General features: G+C 37.8%; 1 long non-coding RNA gene across 10 annotated transcripts in view; it reads left to right on the plus strand.

Annotated features, from left to right (window-relative positions):
• LOC110476747 (uncharacterized) overlaps positions 1–17,533 on the plus strand; it is a 32,635-nt gene extending 15,102 nt beyond the window's left edge. For 4 of the 10 annotated variants that reach the window (XR_014955483.1, XR_014955463.1, XR_014955485.1 and 1 more), the window contains 3 exons: positions 1,435–1,483; positions 3,663–3,784; positions 16,574–17,533. This is a non-coding gene — a long non-coding RNA (uncharacterized LOC110476747). The other 6 variants (XR_014955417.1, XR_014955435.1, XR_014955446.1 and 3 more) reach the window with 6 other exon arrangements.
• Positions 17,534–20,583: the final 3,050 nt, after the last annotated feature.

Below are 20,583 nucleotides of genomic sequence, written 5' to 3' on the forward strand. Positions count from 1 at the left end.
ATATTAGTTTTATAGAATATCTTTGTTCCACTGTTCTTTGGAACACAGCTTCCTGCCCACTCAGAAGGATGGATCTTAACTTGTTCTTGTGACTTGTGTTCCAAGGATGTCTGAGAGGGCTCATGTGGGAGCTGATGTGGAGCTTACCTTAGGGTTTAGCAACAATGACAGGACTGGATACCACCCAATGTGCTGCACTGATTTTGGGTCCCAACATCATGATACTTTTTGAGAGGAGATACAGAAATTTGTTATCCTGGTCATGAACATCTAGCTTAAATGCTCTCCTCTTGGATCCCACTCTTTTATTGTTGTTATATTGATCTGGTTGGTTATGTTCTTGAAGGAGGAGTCTGTTGCCTTATGTGCAATACAGCTATGGGAGTTTCAGGGTCTTCCAGGAGAGGATATCTCATTCCTGACATGCTCACCAAGAAGAGGTGACGGAGCCTGTCTGGTGCTTTGAAGAATAACTTCATTATAATGCTGTGGAAGGGTAATTGTGTATGTTATGGAATACCATCAAAAAGAGCAGTGAAGTTGATTTTTAAGGAGTAGATTTAAGTATTGCATAATTCAAGATGCTTTCTATAAGTTAAAACTATTTTAGATTAATTTTTACAGAATTCCAGGGTACTGAGAAATTATAATTTCTGTATATAATAGACTACATTTATTGGCAGGTCTTTAAAGTGGACTGTTAACTATTTACAATAAGATAATTTTTCAAAATAGAGACATTATATGTGTTTAACAAGATTTTCTGTGTAACTATGCCCTTCTCATTAATTTATGATAGCGTGCTATACAAGAATTGTAATATTAAGTTTTATTTTCAACTTGTCTTACTGAGGTTCATCAACTAGCAAACAAAAACCCCCTACTTTTAAGCACCTCACTTTTTAACACATATTGATCCCTGAGATGAGAACATTCATGCAACTAAAACTAAATATTTTACTATTTTTTTTAATAACTAATATACCTGTCAGTACATGTGCTAGGTTATAGTTGCTGCTGTTCTTATTCTTAGAGAGGCAGATAAAGTTCACCTTTGATACGTAAGTTACAACTGTAGATATTTCACTTTATCCAAAGATTCCCAAGAGCAGAGGTCTTGCTTTCAGGGGAGGCAGAGATAGGGAGACAAAAACAATGCATTTCTCTTGAGTCTGTTTTGGAAGCTGTTGTAAAGGAGTCACTTTAAAGAGGAAAATGCATTCTTGTTTTATCAGGTACTGCTGGTGTCTCAACTCAGTTGTCTGGGACTTACCATTCTTAGTGTCCCAGGGACAACGCAGTAGTTAGAACTTTTTTTTTTTCATTTGTTTTGTCCGTTAAAGAACACATGGATAAATAACTAAATTTTATTCCTTTAGAAGCAAATAAGTTGGGGTTTTTTGTTTGTTTTCGGTTTTGTTTTTTTTTTAACAGTGCAGCTGGAGTTGGCAGATACCTTTTCAAACAACCAAGCAAAGTGCAGGTAAGTGTGGAAGTACTATTCTGCAGATGAACTAAAGGAATTTTGCTGGATAGCTGCTTGCCTGTTATTGTCGTTGGCAAGTTACAGGTAATTTCCAAAGCTGTAGTCTGGCAGGGGAGTAAGAATTGCTTTTATGTGTATTTTTCAAGCCAAAACACACAGTTTACTTTTACCAGTGTTTTTACAAGGATTCAAAATTAGTGCAACATTGTTGCTAAAAATTAGTTTTAAAAGAAAAGGAGGTATGAAGAGAATAGTGACACCTGAATGGCACAGAGAAAACTTTTGTCAGATGAACTCTTGACAATCTGGCAGAAATTCAAAGTCTAGTTTGTGTCTAGTAATTCCATTAGCATTTCAAAGGTTGGTAATGTTCTGGGAATGACACAGGAGGAATTATTTTTAAGTTAAGAATTGATGCTCTAAAGTGTTGCCTGTGCTAGGAATATTGTTGCTATCTTGCAATAGGTAAATGGACTATATCTGAGACACTTGGTTTTTCTATCAGACATTTCTCTACTTTATCTGTACTGGCATAATTAAAGTATCAGCCATCTTTCCCCGGTGTGAATAGAGCTGTATCAGTATAAAACTCTATCTGTTGGTAGCTTATTTCCACATTGAAGGAAGCAACCTAAGAGTGCTGGCCCAATTCCAGGAATTGTTTTTAATTATATTGCAGTTGCTATGCCAGTATAAACTATTCCTATTGCAGATCTTGCACCAGATGAAAGTGACTTCAATCTAGTTTATTTGCCCTTATCCGTACAGCCTCATAAAAAATTACACCACTTCAGTTTCACAGACTTGATTTGCCTTTGTAGACAGACTTGCTCTTTACACTGACTTATCTCCATTTATTCTAAAAGATATAAACAATAAGTGTTTTGACAATGAAAATGTATCTTCTGTTCTGATATAAGCCTAATCTATTCAGTTAATGCCTACAACAAGTACATTTACTGTGAAGGTTAAAATATTTCCATCTGGCTGTGTGCACCAGAGCCTATAGAGCAGCTATCCCTGTCCTGAATCCTAACAACTCTGTTATTCAGCATGGAGTACAATGTTTTACGTACTCTTATCAACTTTCAATTGCTCTTTTATAGATCAGTGTCTAGCCACACTTTTCTACTATCCAGTATATGTTACCTAAGAAAGAGTTAGGAAGGTTGAAGTTGGAATATAAGAACTTGGATCACTTGCAAATAGGGCTAATCTGCATGTGCTTGTTGTATACAGTTATTGTTGAGTAGATTCAGATCATCTCTGTTTTAAAGCTACAAGTGAGGGAGCGATCTTTGATCCCATCTTAAAATGTGGGGAGGGGATTGTGATGGGGAAAAGAACTGAAAATAAGTATAAAATAATTCTAAATATACTGCTCTAAGCCTGGGAGCAGTAAAGAAAGGACTCACCAGAGACTAACAGGAACAGAAAGAGTCAAAAGCCTAGGGACCTTTGACCGTTCAGAGAACATTCACTAACTTTAATTAGTTGTTCTCTGTCCTGTGCTTACTGACTGTTTCTTCCACCTCTAGCTGTCCATTCTACCTCTTCACTTCTGCTTCATTTCTGCATACTACATATGCTTCCTCCCACCCAATGTGCTCTCCTTACCCTGTACCTCCTTCTATGTTGTTTGCAAGCAAAAACCACCTGCAAAGTAGAACTACTGTTATGTTTACTGCAGTCCTGCTGTTTGTGCTGTGTGTGGACTTTTCCCCTGTGCTGTCTTACCTGTTTAGACTTGGCTTTTTTTATATGGTCAGGGACCTTTTACTGTTCTGTGTATTTGCTCTATCCAGCATAAATGGAGCCTCAATTTTCATAAGTCCTTATAAGACCTTAAGTATAGTTTAGAATAATTCTCCTTTATCTTATTCTTTTATAAAAATCATTCATAGGCAAATGACCACTCTTAATGAGATGAAATATATGAGATTCCATGGGCTAAAAAGGAATTTTGCTCTTCAGTTTTTTTATAGGTGAACCAGTGATTTAGAAGTATAATGTTACAGCTGTGGTTATATTAGTGTCCAGCATAATAGGATGAACATTTCAGAATGAATTTTCTATTTGCTGTGTTTGCATTGTACATGCAGTGGTTTGCAAATTGCTGGTTTGTTTTCCATGTCTTACAGCTATATAATTTACTTTCTAAAAACCATTTTGGTAGGTGTGGGTTGCTTGTCAGAAATCCATTCCGAAGCTTGAGTGCAAAAGAAGCAGGGTACTAATGATGAATACGAATGGATATCTTGAGGATAACAATGGATCTTCAAAAGCAGTGGCATTCTGGTAAGAATTTGCATGTAATTTATTAAACACTACGTGATAGTTCTCAGTAAAATGTGTTTGTGTCTCTCTCTGAGGGATTTGTCTAATGAAATTTTCTTCTAAAATGTGAAAAGTAGGAGGATTGCTCTATATCATGAAGCATTTTAAATTCTGAAGCATTGTACAACAACTTTACTTAGCATCAAGTTCTTGCATATAAAAATAGTGAAAGCATCTTTTTAGAAAAGTAAGTTATTTTAGAGAGGGAGTTAAGTGGCCATTTATGGCTCACTGTTTGTGAGCCTGTTTCTCTGAATATTTAGAACTGAATATTTTTGAACTGTCATTTAAAAAAAAAAAACTGCTTTTTTCACTCAGAGTATAATCTCTTGTTGCATATTTCACCACTACACATAAGAATGTTCTAACAGACATTGCATCCAGCTTTGCAGGAGATAAAAACTACGTAATTATTGACAAATAATCATAGCTGGAAACTTTTAATCCTCATATTGGTTAAAAAATATGGCAGCATGTTAAGTTACTGATTGGTACTGCTTTGTTAGAAGTTTCACACCATTTAAATAATGCACACAGTTAGAAAGTGCAAGTAAAAACACCAATGAAAGTTTTACTGTAATTGCTGTGTAGTACAAGAGATTCCTTTAAATTTAGTATTTGAAATAACTTAGGCCAGTAATTCCCTAAGCAAAAATCTTTGTCCTACTCTTTGAATCCCACTGGTGGTTTATATTGAAGTGGAACTGTTCTGGGGGCAGCTGACAGTTCTTAAAGCTTCTTGGCATTTTGAGGTATTGGATGTGTGTATGCTCTGTAGTAAAGAGCAGCACAGACACTGCAAATTCTTCTGATGAGCAGTTTCATAGCTGAGATAGCTGTTCCAGAGCGTGCTACTTCTAGTGAAATCAGGGTTTAGACACACCTCAGGAACTCCGAATTTTGTCATGCTCTGCAGAAAGCAGCGGTGGCTCGGGAGCCGATTGACAAGCGGATTAGGCGTTAATCGGATAGTCTGTGCTGGTCAGAGGGGTGGTGGTTCATGTCTCAGTGGTAGCAGCGGGCCTGCCAGAGGCCTTAGCCCCGCTGAGAGGCAAGGATAAGGAGCTCAGACACATCCTTGTGCCAACACAGATACTTCCCATGGGCACACAGTGAGAGCAGGGAAACAGGGGTGTATTCTTGTGGGGATGAGCACCAGCCAGGCTGGCAGAACACAGCTGCTCTGGACTCCATTGCACGGTACAGATGTACATCATAACAAGTACCTAGGGCAGCATTAATTGAAACAGAGCATCCTCACTAAGACACTGGAAGAGGAAGGACAGAGAATGCCTGGTAGGTGAGCTCTGAGAGGTCTGTGGCCACACTCCAAAGGTCTGATGTAACTGTATAAGTTAGACCTAAAAAGATTAATGTAAGCAGTCTCCTTATTTGAAATTAGATTGGCAAGCAAGGTGACTAAAAGTGACTGCTTAATATCCCTTTCTGTAACATACAGTTTTTCATTTTTACTTTTGAGGTAGGAGGGAGATAAAATCTGGCCTTCAAAGTACTATGTACTCATTCCAGTGCCAAAATATGAAACACAAATCAGCATCTTAAATTTAGGGGCATACTAGGTTTCCCTTAACTGCTCTTGGACAAATATGCATAGATATATGAATGTAAACTTAGCTGCTTTGATGTACTTATAAATGTGTTTTTTGGACTGCTGTTATTCTGTTTTTTTTATTTTTCTTGACAGGCTAATCTTTCACTTGGGTTCATTGCATGTCAAGTGTTTGGTTAATTATTTTATCTTATTTATATTTTAAACCAACTTTTTTTTTTTTTTGGGAGGGGGGAGGGGGTAGAGGGAGAGGGGGCTAAGGGTGTGGTGTTAAGTTCTTGGTTTTAAATTCCCTCAGATTCTGAAGGAGGATACCAGTGAAGAAAAACCTACTTTGCAATTTCCGTATTGTAGAGGTATCTGTAGTTGCACTAGTTATAAAAGTCAAGTCTGGAGTGTCTTTTTATGTTGATCTTTTTGAGGATGACTGTACTGACTGGTATGGTTTCAAATATAAACAGTTAAGTTATTGACTTGTAAAAGAGCTGACTGTCATTTTCTGCTTAATTCCTCTTTTGCTAAATAATTTCTGTGATATTAACTTCATTTGTGACACTTTCGTAGGTGCAGGCCTGAGGGGGAAAATGTTATAGTTCTTTCACAATTCATTGGTTTGTGGATATTTCTGTTATGTTGTTTCCACACTGAATGACTCATATGTTAAATGAACATACCAGCCCCAAGGCATGCCCTTGCTATTGCAGCCCACAGTGCAACCTGATGCCATTGCACATTAAAACGTGAAAGATGCTCATATCCGTTTGAATCCTTGGGAAGTTTTGTGCACTTTGGCCACGTGTGCTAGCAGTTACTCAATGTATGTTCTTTCAAAAAGCTGTGGTTTACTATGTCTGATTGCTCTTTTTCAAACTGTTGATTTGCTGTGTTTGTAAGCTACATCTGTCTTGTGAGCCCAAGTTGGAACTGAGAAATAGTAATTTTTAGTTGTGTGGGTTTTTTGTCTTTTAACAAGGTGGTACAGTTTCATTGTATTCATTTCCAGACTATGGAGAGGCTACAGAAGTATCTGATTTGCATTGCCACCTGTGCATTTTTTAAAGTATTTTGATAGATTCAGAGATTGTTTTATCTTGGAAGTTGATAGCCCAGATCTAATGCTCCACATTGTGAAAACACTAACTAGTGTTAGATTGAACAAGTTGGACCTGATTACCTTAGCTCTCCTTGAATTTTGGTTTTCTTACACATTTGATTTTTCATTGTTTAATAAGAATGTGAAAGACGAAACAGATTTACCTATTGATGAAGTCACAGAAATTATCACATTATAGAAGCTTCACATCAGAATGTTGCTAGGAGCAAGCTCTTTAATATCTGTAATAGGGATATGTGCACTCACAACAGTGAGAGGAAAGGCTTTGAAAAGTATATGAAGTAAAACATTTTTGATATTGTTTTGAATCTTTAGGATGTTTGGGCTTTTTTCATGTGCCATATAGTGGTGTTAAATCTATGCCTTCATTGATTCATATAGTGAAAGTATGTCTCCAGAATTTTTGTTCTGTGGTTTTGTTTTGTGGTTTTGATAGGAGTAAGACAGATTGCTGTGACAGGATAGATAAAACATATCACAGGTCAGGTATTTTGGCTTTTAAATAATGATCCTGTTCTGTCGTGCATAGTATGCAGTAGAGGAGTTTATGCCAGAAAGAACAGATAAATTTATGGGAAGACCACTCTTCAATATAAATTTTTCACTCAACATTACTCGTGGCTGTACATTGGATGTGACTTTTTCTGTCTGTGTCCCTGCTTGTTTTTGTGAGGAGGTTGTCACTGCTCAGCTAACTCTAATTTCACTGGTGGGGAGTTTGTCTGTCCGGTCCCGTCAGCTTTGGCAGCAAGACTAGGCACGTTAGTGAAAACTATGTGCAACTGTTAACAACATTGATCACAATTGCACAGGAAACACTGGAAGGCAATAAAAGCAGCTGTTTAGATCCTGTTTGCAGTTCTAGCACCCTCAGATGAAGTCATCTCAGGTCACTTAAGGATGTCTCACTAAAATGGTATTAAAGCATATAAAGTTATAACAAGTCTACTGTTTAATTTTTAGGTGGTGTTGATATATAGGCAAGAAGAAGGAGGTAGCAAAGTGAAAATACATCAGAAATAACTGCTCTGGCCAGCTGATGTGTTTGAAAGAATAGTGTGAAGGTGCAGAGTGGTAATCCTGTTCAGCTGCATTTGCTTTTAATAGGCCATAGTAAAACAGCAAGCCAAAAAGCAGACATGCTGGTGTATTCCACAACGACAGGTGTAAAAGCTGCCTCGCTGGACTTCTTGGCAGTCTCCTCTCTTCCTAGTCTTTGGCTTGTCAAGAGCTTTCCTTTGTTTGCCAGGAGAGATCCTGCAATCATGCTCGTGTCTGCTCCAGTTTTAGTCCTGCTCCCTCACTTTCCCACCTGTTGCAGAGCATTTTTTCTGTTCGTGTACTGCATGGTAAAGATGAGCAGCTCTCAAGTAAAGCTCAGGGGCTGAGTTTTGATGAACAAATCGGGGTTTTACAAGTATAGAAGGAGCATCGATGTTCGGGGCTGGTGGTACCATCCCCTTCCTTTCCCGTGGAATCCTTCGGTGCTTTTCTCTCGGGGGAGGGGGGAGGTGGTTTCACCCGGGGCAGTGCTCAGCGCTGCCGGTTACCGGCGCACGGACCGTGTTGCACATGAGCATGTCCGAGTGGCCTCGGGGTGTTCCCCGTGAGAGCTGTCCTCGAGGCAGCGCGGCCAGCAAGTTCTCCATGGGGACGGTCCGGGCACCGCCTCGGTGCCGTCAGCCCGCGGGGCCGGGGGGCGGGAGGCTCCTGCCCGGGCTCGGCGGCGTTAGGAGCCGCGGCCGTGCCTCCCTCCTCCGCTGCTTGCTGGGGCGGCCCCGGGGAGGCTGGAGGGACCTTTGCCCGCCGAGCAGCGCGCCCGCTCCGCGCTGGCCTCACGTCAGGTCTCTTTTGTTCACTTACAGCAGAAACTCAGCTCTTCCTTCAGAGGTTATGCAGGGCATTGTGGCACGTGTTCGCCTTCAGAAGCGTGCTTTGGCTAATGTTCAAATACGTCGAATTTAATGCCTACCTGATACTTGCACTACAAGACTTTTACAGCAGCTACTATGTATCCTGCTGAAGTCTTTGTAGTATAATATTTGAAACAAGGCCGTAAGAATAAGGGTTCTAACTATTAAATTAGAATTAGACTTGAGCAGAAGTTGATATATTATCTGACACTTGGCTTCTGTAGTGCCTGTCACAAAGTAATGGCTCTCTTAAACTGTGCATTAATCTTCAACAAATTCAGAAATGTCTGTTTCAGTCCAGAAACTCTTATTACCAAATAAATAGCTCTGGTACTGTTGGAATGAGCAAAGAAGTGTCCTTAACATCTAAATTTTCTCCCATGAGTTTAGTTTATTGCTCTTGCCCACCTTCTACTTAAAAGGGAAAAAAAGCATGGGGTAACTTTGCAGATAAATGTCCAGTGAGGTATATTTCAAGTTATGCACATTCAGAAGATATTATCATGCATGTAATGACTTTGAAAAGTAAAATGTCACTTTTATTTCAGAAAGTGGCAGTCTTTGTTAATGGGATGTGTTACTAAAATGATCACAGGTAGAAACTATACAACTGAAAGGTAAATGTGCCAAGTGACAGTTCTTGCACTCAAATACACAGCCCATGGAAACAGCAAAACAAAGTTACTCAAGGAGAATAATTTTTATGTTCTTAGTATCCTGGTGGTGAATGGTTAGCTGCTTTAAGAATACAGATGATGTTGTCTTTTGGGGTCAGAAATTTTATACAGCCTTTCTGCAACCTGTTGCATTGCTTTTATTCCAGATAGTTTTCCTGTCATTGCTGGAAGGTCTTCTCAGACCCACAGCTACCCATGGACTGAAATTCTCTGCTCTACCAGAACTAGAGCCTACACTTATGTATCACCACATGAAGTTCATGTAGTTCTTTAAATCTCTCAGTTTCTTGGGTCCTAGTACAAGCTGCATTCTCTCTATCCAAGAAAGAGTTCCCAGGCAATCTTTCTGGTTCTTTGTGCTCTCTATATTATTGACATATGAGTCTTCACTTTTACTGTCTCTTGTACTGTGTGATGTTTCAGCCTTTTACTTCTGCCCTGTTTACCTGACCCAGCCTCTGACTAAGCTCAGCCTTACACTGATAATGCTGGCAGCCTCTCCTGTTCCACCTCCCCAGCCCCCCCCTCCCCGACAATATATTCTCTTTATCTTTCCAGATACAATGGAAAAAATCAACCAAAATATATGAAGCCACATCCCTATGCTTTCTTTCATTTTTGCCTATCCTAATAAAAGTAAGACTCTGCTCTTTGATAAAAAAGTATAATGTTATGTTTTATATAGGTTATAACGTCATATATGTTTTTGTAATTGCTAATACAACAGGGCAGTGTGGGACTCAGTATCTGCAGTGACAATGTGCATTTCAAACTAAACCAGGATGATCTTAGCAAGATTACCAAGCAGTATAGTTATGGCATGCTAAGTCCTTAAGCTAATTCTAGCTAGCTTGTCTGTGGGTGAGTGGTAAGTATTCAGTTTTTGGGTGCTTGTTAGCAAGATTTGTGATGAGAATCCTTGTTAAAATAATCCTTTAAAAAAGTGATAAAGGGAACACTATTCAATATCAGGTCTTTGAAAAATAGACAAGCTTCTAAGAAACTGGCTGTGATTGGAAATAAGGAAAAAATATATTTTAGATAGAACCTGCAGTGATGAAGTAAACATGTTCATAATCATGCAATTTTTAATTTTTCATGTACTTGACTTTACTGCTCACATAAAAGCTTCCTGTGTCCAAACTTTAGTTGTTTCAAAACATTCTAAAGACAACTACTGTTGTTAATGAGCTATTAATAGTATTTAATGCAAACTGTAGGAAGAGTTACTGTGAGATTGTGAATAAAATTTCAGTAATGAAATCAAGTTGCTATTCATTTTATTAATTTATGTTTTTACAGAGGCATTATCATATTTGCTTAAACCATAATACAGTTTTCCGTTTGACTGGAAAATACCTTCTAATGCTTCAGTTGATGTTAACTATGAGTAAGTTGCTTCCTGATTTCTCTATGTAGCAACTGGTTTAATTTATACTGTCATTGATAGGGACATTGTGTTTAGATTAAGAACAGAATTTCCATGATAACATGAATGGATTATATATGATGTGAAAAAACATTTCTTCTACTCAGTTTTGAAATTTCCACATTTTTAGTACTTCTTTTTATTTTTTCTTGTGCTGTAAGATAGCAAGCATACAAATGTCTTATCTGACCTCTCTAGAGCAATTACTTTACATGTGCATGCATAAGATTCTTGATTTGAAACTTTCTAGTTTCTCTTCATAAGATATTTTCTATGTTTAGTACTGTTCACACTTGAACCCTGTCTATATCTTTAGTATCCTTTTGGAGAAAGAGTAACCTGTACCTCATATGGGATTTTTTTTCTGATAAAGTCATGGCACTGATTTTTATAATCCTATTACACTGGTTTTCTTCTAATTGTCTTGCATTGTTTAAGCTGCCTGTTTTGTTATTTTTGTTTTGATTGTAGTGGTGTGTTGAGCAGCGATTTTTTCACTAAACTGCTGAAGTGGGCCCTGATTCCTTCCTGAGGCCAAAGCAACTGGTGTGTTTTCCCATTACAGGATAACCGATCTAATGATTGACTTCCATTAAACAGATGCAATCCTACCACCCCCTTGCACCTGACACTGGCATGTAGTGATAGGACAAGGGTTAATGGCTTCAAAATGAAAGGAGATAGACTAGACGTTAGGAAGTAATTCTTTACTGTGAATGTGGTGAGGTGCTGGAACAAGTTTCCCAGAGAAGCTGTGGATGCCCCATCCCTGGAGGTGTTCAAGGCCAGGCTGGATGGGTCTTTGAGCACCTGGTCCAGTGAAAGGTGTTCTTACCCATGGCAGGGAGGGTTGGAACTAGATGATCTTCAAGGTCCCCTCCAAACCAAACCATCTTAAGATTGTATGACTTGTCTAATTGATATTGATAATTAAAACAACTCCTGAAATGGGGCAAGGACTTTATATCTGGTGGCCCTTGTCTTTTGTTTTTCATGTAAGTTATCTTTAAACAGGTAAGTGTCAGTGCTTGTAAGTGAACATAAGACTGTGAGTAAATTAAATCTATGGGAGACTAAAGTTAGTGACTAACACTAATTTATTTGGAGATTTTGTAACTGTTACCCTCGCTTTGCCTAACACATTGAGTGTTAGTGTACTAAGTTCCTTACAGTTGTGTTTTTAATTTGAAATGAAACCTCATAAAACACAGGCTGTTTTTTTAATGGGTTTATTTTAATATGTCTGTTATCTGTCTATCATCACTTAAACTTGATTTAGTGTTTCTGGGGTCCACTTACTAATTTTGGTTAGATTAATAATTTTCCTTCATTTTGAGTAACTGAAATAACTACAGATCTTCTGCCATGATAGTTGCCCCAGTTTCTGAATTATTAACAACTGTACTGTAATACAGAATCAAATACATCCTTTTCAGCATTTTGCAGTTAACTCTTTGCTATTGATGATATTTAGTATCATGAAATAAAACAATTTAATTCAATATTTTCCCTGGTTAGATTTTGATCAGATTTTGATCTATGACTGACTGTGTCCTTATTTTTGTTTGCTTGCTTCAGGAGGCATTTTTCTCTTACTTTGGGCTTTGAAAGAACTTATTTTCTATTATCTGGAGCAAGAACTGGATCATCACTAGTAGCAGTTGTTCTATTCTATTTTCTTTTTTACACGGTGCCTGATATGACTTTTGATTATTGTTTATGCAGCCCATTCCAATGTCAAATCACCCTTTATATGAGTAAATTCTTCCTGATATCCTAATTCTTCCTAATATTCTTATTCTCCCTTCTCTGCTTTTTTAGCTATGTTGATTTGTCTTGAGGATTTGTCCATGATTCACAGTGGGGAGAAAAAAGCTGGTGCCAGCCATGAATGCATTCCAGGTCTTTATTATAGGATTGAGGAGTTTAGTAAATACCAGAGTTGAAGTTAGTGCAAAGAGCTGTGCATCCACCAGGCATATCTGGGTAATGCTATGATAATTGCATGATCAGGATCTGTATAATGAAATATTGTATAGCATTGTAAGATGGTTTTTGTATAATAGTAAAATAGTTCCTATGATGCTTTGCATCACGCAGACATGTGCTGGAAAGAATATCTGCAATTTTAAATTTTAGCAGTGTAAATATAATACAGTTGAAAGTAGAAAATGTACACAGAGGAAAAGGGAAATGCTAGTAGTCAGGGAACATTCATTATTTAGGGATCCAACTCCTGTAACTAAATCAGAAGACTGATTTCTTTAGGTAATTTCCACAGTGTATCAGAGACTCCTTCACAGGATATTTTGTAGCATTTCAGGAGTTCCTTCAACCAAATCTCTCTCAAGGAGCCTCTCCCTGTTTACTGTAGCATAGGATCTGTCTCCTACATCCCACTCTTTCTTACTTTTGACATTTGAAAACAGGTGATGTGTATATAACTACTTATCACACATTTTGCTCATAGGGGCTGTAGGGGCATGTTAGTAAGCTGAATTTCAGAGAAAGCTTTGAACAACAGTAATGCAGTATGTTTTTAGATATTTAAGGGAAATTCCATAAAGTGTAAGGTATAAGACAGAAAAAGGCACAAAAAGTTTGTTTGAAAATACACTATGTGGGTGAGAGGAGCTGGAAACTGGACTCCCGATACCGAATGGCAGGTGGGAGACAGGAAGGGAAGAGATACAAGAAGCATCCCTGAAATTTATTTTTTTTATCAGTAAGAAGTGGAGGGTTTTTAAAGTGCTTTATCCAAAAACAGCATAACAATCAGACAGTATGATCTGTGTTTTGAGCTTTACCTTTTATGAAAATTGGCCCCGTTTCAAACATGAGCAAAACACAGCTGTCTTCCTGATGAAGATTAAGGAGCAATAGGTGTGGTGGTGATCCGCAAGGATGGACCTTGCAAGTGGATACAAGTGGTAGATGCTGCAGAAGTAGCCAGGGAGAGCTGTGGAGATAGTGATGTGTTCTCCAAGTGATTGACTAAGAAAAGGGTCTTTGCAGCAGTTCTCTGAGTGAATGTGTATGATATGAGGCTGTGTTTGTCAAAAGCAGAGAGAAAAAATGTTGCTGAATCAAAAAGCAGAGAGCAAAATCTTGCTGAATCAAAACATGATGATGATGATTAACTCGATTGAATACTTTAGCTGATTGGGAGGATTAAGAAAAATACTGTCTTGGAAATGTGGCATTGACAGTATCTGCAAATTATGAATATGAATCTTGGGATTTGGAATATCTTTGGGATATAAGGTGATGCTAGAGTTACATGTCTGAGCAATAGGCAGGATGATGGTGTAGCTGTGCAGCTTTGTGTGTGTCACCAACAATTAAGTCATTCATAGGAAAAACTGTAAAATCTGTCCTCAAATATAATTGTTTTATTTATTATTTGACATTCTTCACTCCTACACCTGCTTCCCACATAATATTTCTTAGAATATTTCTTTACCTGCCACAAAGGACTGGACATTAATTGTTGAGTTTGATTTGTAATGCCACAGTGGGGTGCCTAGTATGAAAATATGTATTTTGCATTTGCTGGGAAGGCACTGCTCTTTTCATTTGGTTTATAGTAATGGTGAACACAGATGCAGTAATTTCCTTACAATTAAATTATGAAGTCAAGTCTTCTAATAACAATACTCCATAGTATTTCAGTAATAATTAATCGATTCTGTTCCTTATTCTGATTCTGCCAGATGATGCAAGAATTCCCCCCAGGAAGAGGAAGCTTTTAGTTTGCTTGAGAATTTTATAGCCAGGTCCCATACCAGCCACAGTTATTTTTTCCTTCCCCCTTCAGCATGTACCGGAACTCACAGGCTGAGAAAGGACAGAGAAAATACATCTGCTCTTGGCTAACTTTCCAGTGGTATGTAGTTGTATGGACATGGTAGCAAACAAGTGTGAGTTAGAATTGCTTCTAGGCTTTTCTGACTTAAACCAGAGATGAGACAGCTTTAGTATCAAGGAGGCATAACCTAAAGAAAGAACCCAAACAGCTTTTTTGTTGTTCTTGTTTTTAAATTAATTTCTGCCCAGTGTGAAAATTTAAACTGTTAATGTATGTTTGCAAGAGCAATAAGAAAGGTTGTCTTAGATTTTGAGTAGTTAGATGTCCAGATTAAAAAGATAAAGCTTTAAGGAAAAGAAATTAAAACCTGCCTTTCTTTGGAAACATAACTCTGGCAAGGAGTTTGATATTAATGGCCCATCAATAGTTTCAGCTTGTTCAGAGAAAGAGCAGTGATATCCAGGAAAGGCCGGAGATTACTCTCTGCTTGCTAAAAGTTTGTGAAATCATAAATTAATTGAGCAAACGTACTCCATGGGCACACTGGGTCCTGGGACTGGGACCTCTGCCTGCATAAGGCTGAGCCCATCCAGCTGCATCTTCCCCCTAGGTCCCTGTGTGGCTACAGAGTGACTCCAGGTTTGAGGCTGTAATTCTCTGGAGACAAAACCAAAATATGACACTTTATTTGAAGTCCAGTGTTGTAGATTCTTTACTATGTGCCAGTTTCAGACATGCATGTGGGATATAACTGGGAATTCAATATTAAAATGGGAGTGAAAATTTTGTTATCTGTCCTGAGCTAACACCAATTCTAAAAAGACAAACTTTTTTTTCTTCACAAATTTTGGAAACTTCATCTGCCTTGCATATCTGCGCATTTACTTATATTTAAATGGTCTAAGTCAGTGTGTCATCTTGGCAAAAAGGGCTTCTTAATGTCCAGGTGCATGGAAAATATTGTATATGCTATACTACTATTTTTTTCCTATCTAGAAATAATAGCAGTTTGAGTCTTTATCTCTCCAGGAGTGCTATAGGCAAATCAATGTCTCAGTGAATTTAAGATATTCATATCCTTGTGTATCTGGAGTTAATTTTTAAATTTACTAATTTTTTAATGTCAAGTTCTTGCTGCATCTTAAGCCATCCTGTAGGAGATAGAAAAGTAATCAGAGATTGCTGGGTGTCTTGAACATTTTTTTGGCTAGAAGGTGTATTTAAATTGATTTGTCAGGTTACAGGCTGATCTCTGAAGGTGTAACTCTGCTCTAGTAATAGGAAAAATGGTGTCATACTCCTGGACAATTCATTCTGTCTTTGGTCTGGCTGCCTCAAAGAGGTGATGCTAGTGAAGGTCCAAGGTGCAGTGATGACATTTACAAGCATGGTGAATTGGCCATTATGGCCTCCCAAGCTGAGAGATAGCCTTAGCTAGAGAGGCAGCATGGACCCTTCCTGGGGTGGGTGGTAAGTGCTGGTGTAGAAGTTTGGATGACTCAGCTCCCCATGGTGTAGCCTGTGATTCCATGTGCTTGTGCCACCATAAATCTGATATTCCTGCTTTGTCTTCACTGCTTCTGTCACACACGCCTGTTATGTTAAAGCCTGTATTCCAGTGGGCAAACCTCATTATGGGGAAGGCTTTCTTTTGCTAGTCTCTTTTCTCATTTGCAGTTGTATGATGCTACTGTGCGGTTGTACTGAAACCTTGTGGAGACACACTGCCAAGCTAGAACTTCTCACAACCTTCAGATAGTCATAGCAATGACAGTTCTTATATAAATATTGTTTACTTTCTGTCAGTTTTTAAAATATGGGCAAATTATCTCATTTTAGCTTTGGCCATCATGTTACTAAGAGGCTGAAAATCTACATGAAGAGCTGATGAAGATAAATACATTTATTGATTTTAGACCACTCTCTTTTATTAAAAATAATAAACCAAATTACATATAACAAGGAAAAAGCAGCAGCACACAGGAGGTGAGCAAACACACTGCAGGTACTTATGTTTGCCTGAAGGGGAATGTGCTGTGATCAATTAATGCTCTATAAAGCTCTTGGTGTAAGATATCACTGTTGCCTTTGCTGTAGCTGCAGCATTTTTAGGTAAAAATAGAGATCTTGTCATGGTCTAGGCACTCAGATTATTTCTCTCTGATTAGTTTGGTGTCTCTTTAATCAGAGCTGTGTGCTGTGTTACCTGATTTCATTCTTTTTCTCTTTACATATTTAGGTCCTGGTCCTGCAACTGGATTTATTTAAATGTACCTCGATAGCCTGGGGGCCTGATGAAGTTCATGGGACTCTGGTGACTGCAGGTTCTCACTCTGAAGATCTGATTGTAGGCCTGAACCTTAATTTCTATTTCGTTCTCCTGTCTATTTCCTCCTTAAATGATGAAAATTATCCTTTAAAATGGTGTTGTCTTTGAGTCTCGTGTACATCCACTTTAGTAGTGTTCCAACACTGTGTTCCTGTGATGTTGTCAGACATTGTTAAATTATTTCTGTTCTGTTGAGTGCCTAAACCTCATGATTTCTCTGATTATTGTGTTAGATCTTTCTGTTTAGTGTCTTTCTACCTAAAGTGAAGGAGATCATCACCTCCACCACCTTGTGTTTTCAATCATTGTGGTATTTCTCTTAACTCAGATTTTTAAGTCAGAGTAATTGTTGAAACTGTTCAGGTTGTTTTTAAAGATATAGGTAGATTTGTTTCTTGCTGGACACAAAGTATAATATTTTATTTTGCAAACTTGGTAGGCTAGTATTACTGAAAGCTTTCAATATGATGATACTCTGATGTAATAAAATAAGTAGGAAAAGACCCTTTTACTAGCTCTCCTGTTGCTTTTCTATTCCTGTGGCTGTGGTTACACAACATCAGAGTGTTGTGCAAAAAAAAGTGAAGATATTTTTATTTTTTGTGAGTCAGTGTATACCTTTTGACAATAAGCACTGTTCTCTCTCCTATTCCATGTTGCAGTTTCACTGAATAATATGCCCTGGTAGAACCTATAGAAAGGACTCTGAAAATCACATGTAGAGTGTGATCACAAATAGAGTGTAAAAGGAAAAATAGATGTGTTCTGTTTTTATACATGTTGGTATATAAGTTGTATATATTTTTAAAGCAAGTATGTAGCAGTGTATGATAATTCATATATTAAAAGAGCCAAAACTTCCTTTCTATATAGAGAATCAGAAAAGCTTGTTTGGTTTTTGTAGGCTTATTACAATGATATTAAGGAGCTTCACAGTATTTGATGATTTTTTTTGTGTATTCCCAGAACAGAAAAGCACTGTTGTCCTGTTAAATCAAGGAGAAAACTGAGCTACTTGTTTAGTCAGTAGTAAAGTCAATGATATTAAATGGATTCTCCTGCCTTTTAACCTTGTGCCTCCAGCTCCATTTTTCCCTCAAGACCCAAACATTCCATTACCATCATCTGCTTTGCATTTCTACATGAAAGGCCCAAGGTGTTTCTGTTTGGACTCCCAGAAAATGAGGAAGACAAGGTTGGTTGGCCATCTGCCAGGGTGCAAGGTCTGACTCGCTCCTTGCTCACAGGGGCTGCTGGTGAAGGCAGAGGCAGAACTGAGTGTTCTGTGTGGCATTCAACTGCCTTAACCACATGCCCATCGCTCTCTTCCTGAGTCGTCTGTCTTGTTCTCAGCATAACTCCTAAAGACAACACATATAACAACCAACAAATAATCTAATTTGATGCACAGCCCTGATTCACTTCCCAAGCCTTGTCCTGCTCACACGGAGTGGCCACAGTCCCATGGAAAAATTCAGCATGGTGCACAAGGCCAAAGAGTAAGGCTGTTAAGTGTCTTTAAACTTTTCAATGAAGCAGTGTTCTTTGAAGGTCACTTATTATAGCCATAGCTCAACATATTTTTAACAAGGCACAAGAGAAAAATGGAAGCTTTTAGAACTGGTTGTAACCAATTCCCTGTCTAGCCTGTGAACGTGAATGTCCAGCTCAGTGAAACACAGACCATCAGCTGATGGGAGGAGGCCACATCCAGAGAGGAAGGGAAGGAAGAAGAATGGGAGCTTAACACCATGGGTATATCCAATTTGCTTCCAAGTCTCAGGGACTATTTGTGGAGTGTTGACCCCAGCTTTTTAGCTTTTGCTTTCTCTTCAGTATTCCCACACCCAAAAATTAGCTCCTCCAGAGCTTCTCAGTGCAATAGATATTGGGGGTGTTGCTGTAGTCTGCTAATAATTTAGATGAAGAAACAGAAATCAAAGGTGGGCTTTTCTGCTGCATTTTCCTTTTGAAATATAAGAGGAGATGCTCCCAGTTCTCTCCACAATGAATTTCAGGGGCTATCCTTCTGATCCTTGATCTCACAAACAGATGGCAAAAACTTTAATAGAAAATTTTGCTCTTGGCTTATTACCCCTTTATCTTCTTCCTGGTCAAATTGTAGTGGCCTGGTCAAATTGTAGTAAGCCTGTAGCTTACTGTTTGTGAGCTACCAAGGATGGTGTGTAGGCTCCAGTGTCAGAGCAATTGTGTTGAGAACACCAGCTCATCTTGTTATCTTTTATGTTAGAATTTGGTAGCATAATAAGTTTTTTTTTCAGAGAAACCTTGCCAGACCATGGTCTGAGTTTCAGTTTTTTGTTAATATCTGCTTTATCTATGGATGGTGCTTGAGATTTGGTCACCAAGCCTAATGATTTGCTTTGAGGAAAACAAAATCTCATACTTGGCTTTTGCATGTTTTTCTCTGAGATATGCAGTCTTTTATCCCAAGTACTGCAGCAAGTTCCTGTAAAAAAACTGGGTGGGAATACTGTTAGGAATAATTTGTTCAACCCATTCACTGAAATTCATAAAAATCAAAATACTTGCAAAAATAATTCACTGGCATTTTGTTGCAAAATAAAAATGAATAACCTGATTTTAGTACTTTTTTTTTAAAATAAGGATCAATCTTCAACATTTCATAGCTGTAGAGAAATGGTGGGAATGGAACAAAACAGTCTTGATATACAGAATCACCTTAAGTCTGTATCTCAACTCAACACTTTGTATCATGAAACCATGCCCTGAAACTGCTGCCTGTCATATCAGATATTATCACTGATTTACTATGTTGCTTCATCTTACCAGCTTTTTGTAACCTTTTGGTAGGATCACAATTTTTTTCTGTGTTTTGGGTGTCTTATTTTGGTTTGGGGTTGGGTTTTTTTACCAGCACCTAACAGAGCCCCGATCCATTATTTGGCTTCCAGGTACTCGGATAATACAAGTAGTAATCATGCCTGCTGCTAAAAATTTTCTACATTATTTCATTTGTATTTGTTTGCCTTCAGCTTCTAGTCATTGATTCTTGTTATGCCTTCTCTGATGGATTAAATAACTCTTTAGGACTCACTATTTTCTCCCCAGGAAGGTGCTTTTACCCTGTAATCATGTTATTTCTCAATATTACTTTTGTTGTTGTTTGTTTGTTTTAAGAAAAAGCTAAACAGGTTGTGCTCTTTAGGGTTCTCATTATTTTTTCACATTCCTGGATGATTTTTGTGGTTCTTTTCTATCCATAAAACTATGTGTTAGTAGTCACATACACAGAAGTAAAATTACTCCTCTAGTTCCTCTTGTGTTAGTATGGTTAGAAATTGATGTTATTGCAATGTCAGATTAAAAAAACCCTACCTAATATGACTTCTACACACCTGAGTGTAGTTTTTAGAGGACAGAAAATGATGAGGGATTTAAAAATATTTAAATATTTTTAAGTGATCCACAAATCAGCAAGAGTGAGTGTGCAGGAGGGATGCCAAAAGTATTTCTGTTGAGGTTTTTAAGGAGCTAGAAGTGAAAATAAAAATAATAATTTTAATTGTAAAGCAACAGTAATACATCAAAACTTAAGTGCTCTGTTTAGCATAGTAATACATAGTTGCAGAAATTTTGTAGGATTGAATGAAAAGTGTTTGTTATTAACACACTGTTTTGGGTCACTAGAAATAGAGACTGTAAGTGTATGTGAATATACATATCCCTTACATCCATTTAATCCTATAAGTAAGTAGCCACTTGCTTATATTTGTAAACCCAAGAACAGGTATGTGATCTGTTATGTTGAAATAGAAGAAATAACATAGTATTAAGAATTTCTTTTTTATAAAGATTGTCACTATTAAGTAATATAAAAGTTCAAACAATCAATATCCAGAGCTTCAGAGAGACTCTTGAAAGTTTTACTGCTTCAA

This window comes from Lonchura striata, chromosome 1, assembly GCF_050655825.1.
Source record: "Lonchura striata isolate lonStrDom1 chromosome 1, ASM5065582v1, whole genome shotgun sequence".
In the NCBI taxonomy this organism is placed as follows: domain Eukaryota; kingdom Metazoa; phylum Chordata; class Aves; order Passeriformes; family Estrildidae; genus Lonchura; species Lonchura striata.